Genomic DNA, 7,253 nt, shown 5'->3' with positions numbered 1-7,253 from the left:
CTGTTTATTACTATTCTTTGTTTTTTTGCTGTAGCGCAAAAAAAACGGAAATATCTTAAAGTTGACTTTATGTCATTTAGGAAGATTTTTTTCAAAAGAACAAAAATATAATATTTTTAGAATTTCAGCTGAAAAGTATGAGATGGAGCGCCAAGGAATTCCAAAAATTTAAATATTTGAATAAGAAGAATAATTTCCAATATCGCAAGGCGCATTAAAGTGGGAAACTCACATTTTTTTTATTTTTTGTTTGGAGTAACGAAGACGCCACGGCTTTTGTGCCATCAGCTCAAACTCTAGAGAAATGGATCGTTTCTGTGAGCAACTTCCTAAAAACCGTTTTGAGATATTTTTAAGAATTTTAAGTTTTCTGCAATAACAAAATACATGGTTTCTCAGAATATAGCAATATGTTTGAAAAGTATGTTCTGAGGTTCTATACGAATATTTGTTTTAAAAAAAGGTTCAATTTTTTTATTGTTTTATGACGAAGTTGTATGGTATACTGTTTCACTGTTGTATCACTGTTGTGATTCGTTTGACTAAAAGTATACCAAAAACTCACTTCTAGCGTTTGCATGTTTAAGCAAATGTAAATGTAAATAGAAAAAAAATCCTAAATAAATTGTGTTCTTGCTGCTCAGTTTTTAGAAATATGGATCATTTTTTTGTAAACTATATCTTCGTTTTCAGTTTTTATTGCAACTTTTTCTTTTTTTAAAGAATTTTCAAATGTTTTTCAATGTTGTTCTGCAGGATAAAATATGGTCTGGAAGCATTTGGGAAGGGAGACCTATTTGAGCACTTGACCAATTGACTTGAATTTGTGTATATGGCTATATGGCTAGAGACTGATCGTAAATCACCGTGTTCTGAAAATCAAGTAAATTGGTTCAGGAGTGACTGAATGGTAGCGGCAATTGCCCAAAATAGGTGTCTCTGCTTAAATTATTCCAAATCCTGCGTGTTTTCTCTGAAGACTGCAAGGCTGTATCTGAAATATATTTTGAGTTATTCGTGATTTTGAATTATTGATCAACATATTGTACATCTCTTGGCTGTTAAATCCAGTACCCAGCATGGGTTTCTGCAGAACAAATACATATCCCAAGTAACACAGAAAACATCTTTTGAAATGGGGGTTAAAAAAGATGTATTATAAATGGATTATAAGTGAATAATGTAACCTCTTTGGTTGAAAACATGTTCTTACTAAGTATTGCGTCAACAAGTCGATAAATCATGCCATCAACAATTTTAGAAGTTAGTTTTACGTTTAAAATACCTGATCTGCACAAGCTCGGAAACTTATAGTTTTCTTTTTAAATGACGTGTTAAATGGAACATCATTGGAACGTCATTTTTACCAGACAGTTCGAACATGTTATTTTTAAGTCGAAATTACGTCGAAGCTGCTTATGTTTGAAGCTCGTGAATTGAAAGGTTTGATGGTACATTATAAACATTTTATCGCCGCAATGGAGTTGGAATTTCATTGCACCTAATGTCCATATGCTTTTTATACTCCATGGCTGTCAATAATTTATGTAATACATTGCTTGTATCGCAATCACTGATGAAATTAGGCAAACCCCGTAAAAGATCTTGGTAGCCTGGAAAGTTGTTGTTGTGTTCATTGCAGCCTATAAAATCAGCGACGGAAAATCAACCAAACTACTTTGAAAGCGTAATTATCAGCTTCCAAATCACTCGCGGTTATTTATTTAACTGAACTCGGCTACTTACTTGGAAAATACACTCGTTTTGCTCACAAATCCAACAAAAAACACAACTTTGCACTCAAAACTAAACTCCCAAGATTTCCAATTGGTATGTTTGTTTTGATTTAGGTACTTTCATGTATGTTATATAAATGTCGAAAATAAGTATACAATACCGTTTAACCACTTCTTCAGCTAGTTGTTCAAAATACATCACATTGATGTCATTTCAAGGTAATTTGACGACCAGTAAAGTAATATGTTATTAAGATGTTTGATTAATGTAGCTTGAACGCATTACAGCCATATTACTCTCCGTTGGGCAAGTCATGATCAATTTAAGTTAATATTACAGTGCCTACTAAAAAAACATACGTTTCGTTTTAAACGAAAAAAAGATATTTTTATTTTGTTTTATTGTTAGAAAGACAAAAGTTGGAAATTATTGGTATCCTCTATAATAAGAACTACAACATAATAAATGTCATTTTTCAAAATATTTTAAATTACACATTTTTTCGACGGCACTGTATTGGGAAGCCACCATGTTACCTTCATGTAAATCAAATGAAAAGTAATCAAAAAGTACGAAAAAATCACTAAACATTTGGATTAATAAATATCCGATCTTAAGCGCATGCATTTATGGTGCATGAAAGCGTTCATTTCACCATAAATCTGTGTCCGCACAAAAGTTCTGGTCATGCTGCTGGGCAATGGCAACATGATTATTTTTTATTTCAAATTCGAAAACGAAAAAGTAATTATTTAGCCATCTTCAATTCGAAAGAAGAAGCTGGAAGCAGAAAGTTTTTTTAGCTGCAGCTGTCAAATATTATCGAATGATTTGCAATTGGTAATAACTTACTTCCTGCTAGCATGATCACAACAAGAAGGTATTGTCGATGTTATAGGATAGTTCTGAAAAACATAATATCATGTTCTTACGATGTATCGAAAAACATCTTCTATAACATCAAAGATGTTGTATAATCCGCCATTTTTTGCGCTTTTTCGGTGATATAAGTGTATTAATTTAAGTTTTTCATATCCTTGACCTAACATGAGTATTTGTATGAAGCGTGTATTTTATACATTAATATAACATAAGGTGTTACTTGGGATGTTAAACGTGTTCCACATTCAGTCGGAAAATTTTTCTACTACGTTTACTCTTACGTTTTACTTTTATTATAGCTGCTAAGATGTAAACTAGGATAATTTTCAATTTATGTGATGAATCAATGAAAATTCAGATAAATGTGAGAAACAAATGGTAAAACTTAAAATCTGATTTGCAGGGAATAACACAGGGAAAACAACCCATGTGTCTTCAAAATTTAGCTGATAGAACAACTGAAACCTTGTCGAAGATATGAACATGCATAACATGCATTAATCAAATAAGTGATACTTTCAAAATATGGCTCCAATATACCGAACAACTTCTTCGAAGACTCTACCTGTCTAAAACCGTTTTTAGACCCCTAAAAATCGATCACAAATTTGTGCCTAAGAAACAGTGTGTAGAGAGCTTCTAGAAGAATTCCTGAAGAACTGCTTGGTACAATTGCTAAAATAATTTCCAGAATTAAATGTGAAGGGTGGGAATGAACCATGTCCTTGGCATGCCTCTCAAGTTGTGACTAAGGAAACAAAACTCAACTCAAGCACTTCATTTTATATTGACCAAATCATTATCGGCATAAATAACTTTCACTTCCAACTGAGCTTAAAAGAACTTCTCTTTCGCAAATATTTCACATTTTTAAATTAATTTATCCATCCGGTTATGTGGCATGAACCGTCTGCCAACCGTCACTGATTCGAGCACTTGTTCCACAATTTCCTCATTCCACGAACCAAAATTCCACTGCAAAAAGTTTCTCGTCCATCATTCCAGCACCGTCATCGTTCATTCTTTTTTGCCGTCCAACACTACATTTGTAAAACATTTCCACATTTTCCCTCGGGGCACCACCATGACAGCCCAGGTACTCAATCCTAACCCCCTGGTGGGATGATCTTCCGCAAAAAAAATCACACCAGCACTACAGCACCATTACTGAATCCAGTTTCAATCGGAAAAGCACAACTTCCTCCCGGGAATATAATTAAAAATCTCTAATGCCGAATGGTCTGTATCATCAATCGCACTCTGATTCCCCCAAGCCACAGCAAAAACTCACAATCCACACCACAACAAAAGAGGCGCGAAACCCTTTTTCGCACTTCTAAACACTCGAACACAGGCAAGGATCTTCCACTGGCACTGGGGCGTCACCACCCCCTCCACAATCCCTCTCCCACGCGATATCACTGCCGTCCTTCCGTTTGATTCAATTATAAAAACAGCCAACCGCACGGTTTATCACCGACCACCGACGACGACTACGACGCCCGCAGCAAACAGTCATTCGAGGATGGGTATCCTTCCAACAAGCTCACAGAACTGCACTTGCACCACTACCAACTATGCACATCAGCACAGGAAGCTGGAAACGAACGCGCCCGCTTGATATCAACTGTTAGACTCGTTACCGCGCCGAGGCTTTATCACGGAATGCCAGAGCAGGCTGCTATCACCGAGATGCTACCACCGAAACGACGACGACGACGACGACGACCCGGAGTCAGGCTCGGCGCTCGGATATCAACAACAGTCCCCGATGCGGTGGGCCCAAAACATCATGAACCGTCGAATTCGGAGTCATCATCATCATCATCAGCGCCCGAAGATGACCCGATGTTCATGGGTGGGCACAGTTGAGCGGGAGAGAAATAGCGCCGGGCTGTTGTTGATGTTTGCCGATGATGATGCTGGCTAAGGAATGCCGGTTTCCGATAGCTGGTAGCTTTCGAAGCGACTGTGTTTATGTTTGCATTTTCCGTCTACCAGTTGCTCTACCGGCAATCAATTTACTCTGACTGCTAATGATAGGAATTGAAGAGGAATCACTCTCGCTCTCTCAATCAAGGATATTAGCTGAGCACGAGCAGCCATCGCTATCACCACCGGTGCAGCAGCTTTCAGTCACGTGGGTTTTGCGGAAAGCTGTGGAGGCGCATGGTGTTTTTGTGATCAGGAAAGCATTACGGCAATCTAGAGACTTATGCCGTTTTTGATGGAACAAAACTTACAAGAGCTAAACAGTTTTTTTTCTTCTTGTTACATAAATCATTCGTAACTTAGTATCAGAATACTTACATATCATGTATATAGCTCGAGTTTGAAATGACACATACCTGAAATGAACAGAAGAAAAAAATGTTTTTGTAAATAAAGTAATCAATTGGAAATGCTTAAGCAATTTGTTGGCTGGACATTTAAATCTCATCAAGGACATTTCATCTTCTTTTATCTAGTTCTCCACTAGTTGTACAATCAGGAATTACTAGTTGTAAGGAATAAATAAAGTGGGTTCCGGCTTCTCTGTCATAAATTTTGCGTCAATTACTGTTTTATCTTCCCCTACGTTTTGACCCGGAATACCGTGATCTATACAAATTTCAAAGTTTTTGTAGAAAACAAAAATCACGTAGGAGGAGGGTGGGTTGGTAAATACAGAAAAAAATGACCACGTGGTTTAAGGACAGCCTTTTCTGAGAGAAATGTCACGTGAGAAACTCCAAGAGAAATGCCGGGTGAAACTTCAAAAAAAAGCTCCCACATAAACCTGTAGGTACGCCGGGGCCTGTAGCGTAGTGGCTACACGTTCACTCTATAAGTGAATGGTCATGGGTTCGAACCCAGCCCCGGCACTTGCAATTTTTCGTCAGTTGCTCTTTACCCCGAGAGCAGCTGACGCCTGACCTTCTTCTGAGCATATGCTCTAACGGACCCGAAAAACTTGGATATCGACTAACGACAACTCACAATGGACCCCCAATCGGACAGGAAAAGGAACAACAGACACACATCAACATCCTCATGCTCATCATTCTACCAATGAACAGGGTAGAAAAGTGAAAGATGCACAACGGCAGCTCATCAGTTCGATATAGTAGAATTAGAATATAATATATTTAGGCGCTGTACAAAGTGTAAGTGCAGCCGCCAAAAGAGCTGTAAATTAAGTTAAGTGGTTGAAGAATAAAAAATAAACCTCTAGGTAATATCCCAGCTGAAACTCCTGTAGAAATCCTGGAAGAAACCCTAGAAGAAAGTTCACGGATATTTGTTGAATAAATTACAGAAGAAACTTCGGAAGAAATTCCGGGATAAATTCCTACAGTAATTTCTTTCTCTGGGGATTTCGGCTTTCAGCCAAAGAAAAGCGTTGATTTTCTTATCTCATCGCCAACGTTTCGATCCAGATGTTGGGATCTTCTTCAGGGCCTACGGTTTATTTTAGTTTGGGATGGGTTTACATACTTTATCTAGACTGCACTTACTCGAAATTAACCAATTTGTCTGACCCCGTGTTCATCTCACGGTTGATTGTCGGATTTTTTGTAGTTTCACTGCACTAGTCTCACTGTGTCTCACTACCTTGAAGGGTGGTGGCAGTAAAGTATGATCCCTAATATCACGTGTTCCCAAAACTACTTCTTGAACAATATTAAATCCACAGTGAGACTCGTGCAGTGCAAAAGCAAAAAAAAACGACAATAAACCGTGAGATGAGCACGGGGTTGTTGTGTATCTAGATATGGTAATCTAGTTATAATGATCTAGACTATAACTGAGCGGTAACTCATTTCCGCCTTGAGATCTAGATTAGGCCTCATCAGGCAACCCTAGTAAAATCATATAAAAGGAGCGAATAACATTGTAAGTATTGTATAGCGTATAAGAATAAAAACGTTAAAACGTATACCGCTTGTGCCAGTGAAACATAACCTCCGAAATCCCCGAACACAATAGGGGTCAGACAAATTGGTTAATTTCGAGTAAGTGTAGTCTAGATAAAGTATGTAAACCCATCCCTAACTAAACAAATAATCCGTAGGCCTTGAAAAAGATCCCAACATCTGGATCGAAACGTTGGCGATGAGATAAGAAAATCAACGCTTTGGTTTGACTGAAAGCCGAAATCCTCAGAGAAAGAAGTAAATTTCACAGTCGAATTCTTACAGTAATTTCGTGATAACCTCCTTAAGATATCCTTGGAGGCGCTCTAATGGAAGTCCCAGGAATAACTCCGGTAGCAACACTGGGAGATATTCTTGAAAATATCCTGAGAAAGTACCATGAGGAAAGATAGAAAGCATCACGGAAAATCTAGGAGAAATTTCGTGAATCCTTGCAGAAATCCCACGACCATTTATTCGGGCAAAACGCAGGAGGAACACCGGGAAAAAAGGACTCTAGGAGCAATAATGAAAAAAAATTTGGAAGAAATTGTGGAAAAAATCTGGAGGACCCTCCTGAAAAACTTCTGAAGAAATCAGTCGGAGTTCACGAATCCTAGTGGATTCTGAAGAAAGAATTCTGGAAAGAATTTTCCTAATCTTGGAAAAAATGCTGGCATAAATCAAGAAAAATCCCCGGGAGGAATTCAAAAAAGGAAAACACGAAAAATGGCCTGG

The sequence above is a fragment of the Aedes albopictus genome, chromosome 3, assembly GCF_035046485.1.
Source record: "Aedes albopictus strain Foshan chromosome 3, AalbF5, whole genome shotgun sequence".
NCBI lineage: Eukaryota > Metazoa > Arthropoda > Insecta > Diptera > Culicidae > Aedes > Aedes albopictus.
This window is presented reverse-complemented; position numbering follows the sequence as displayed.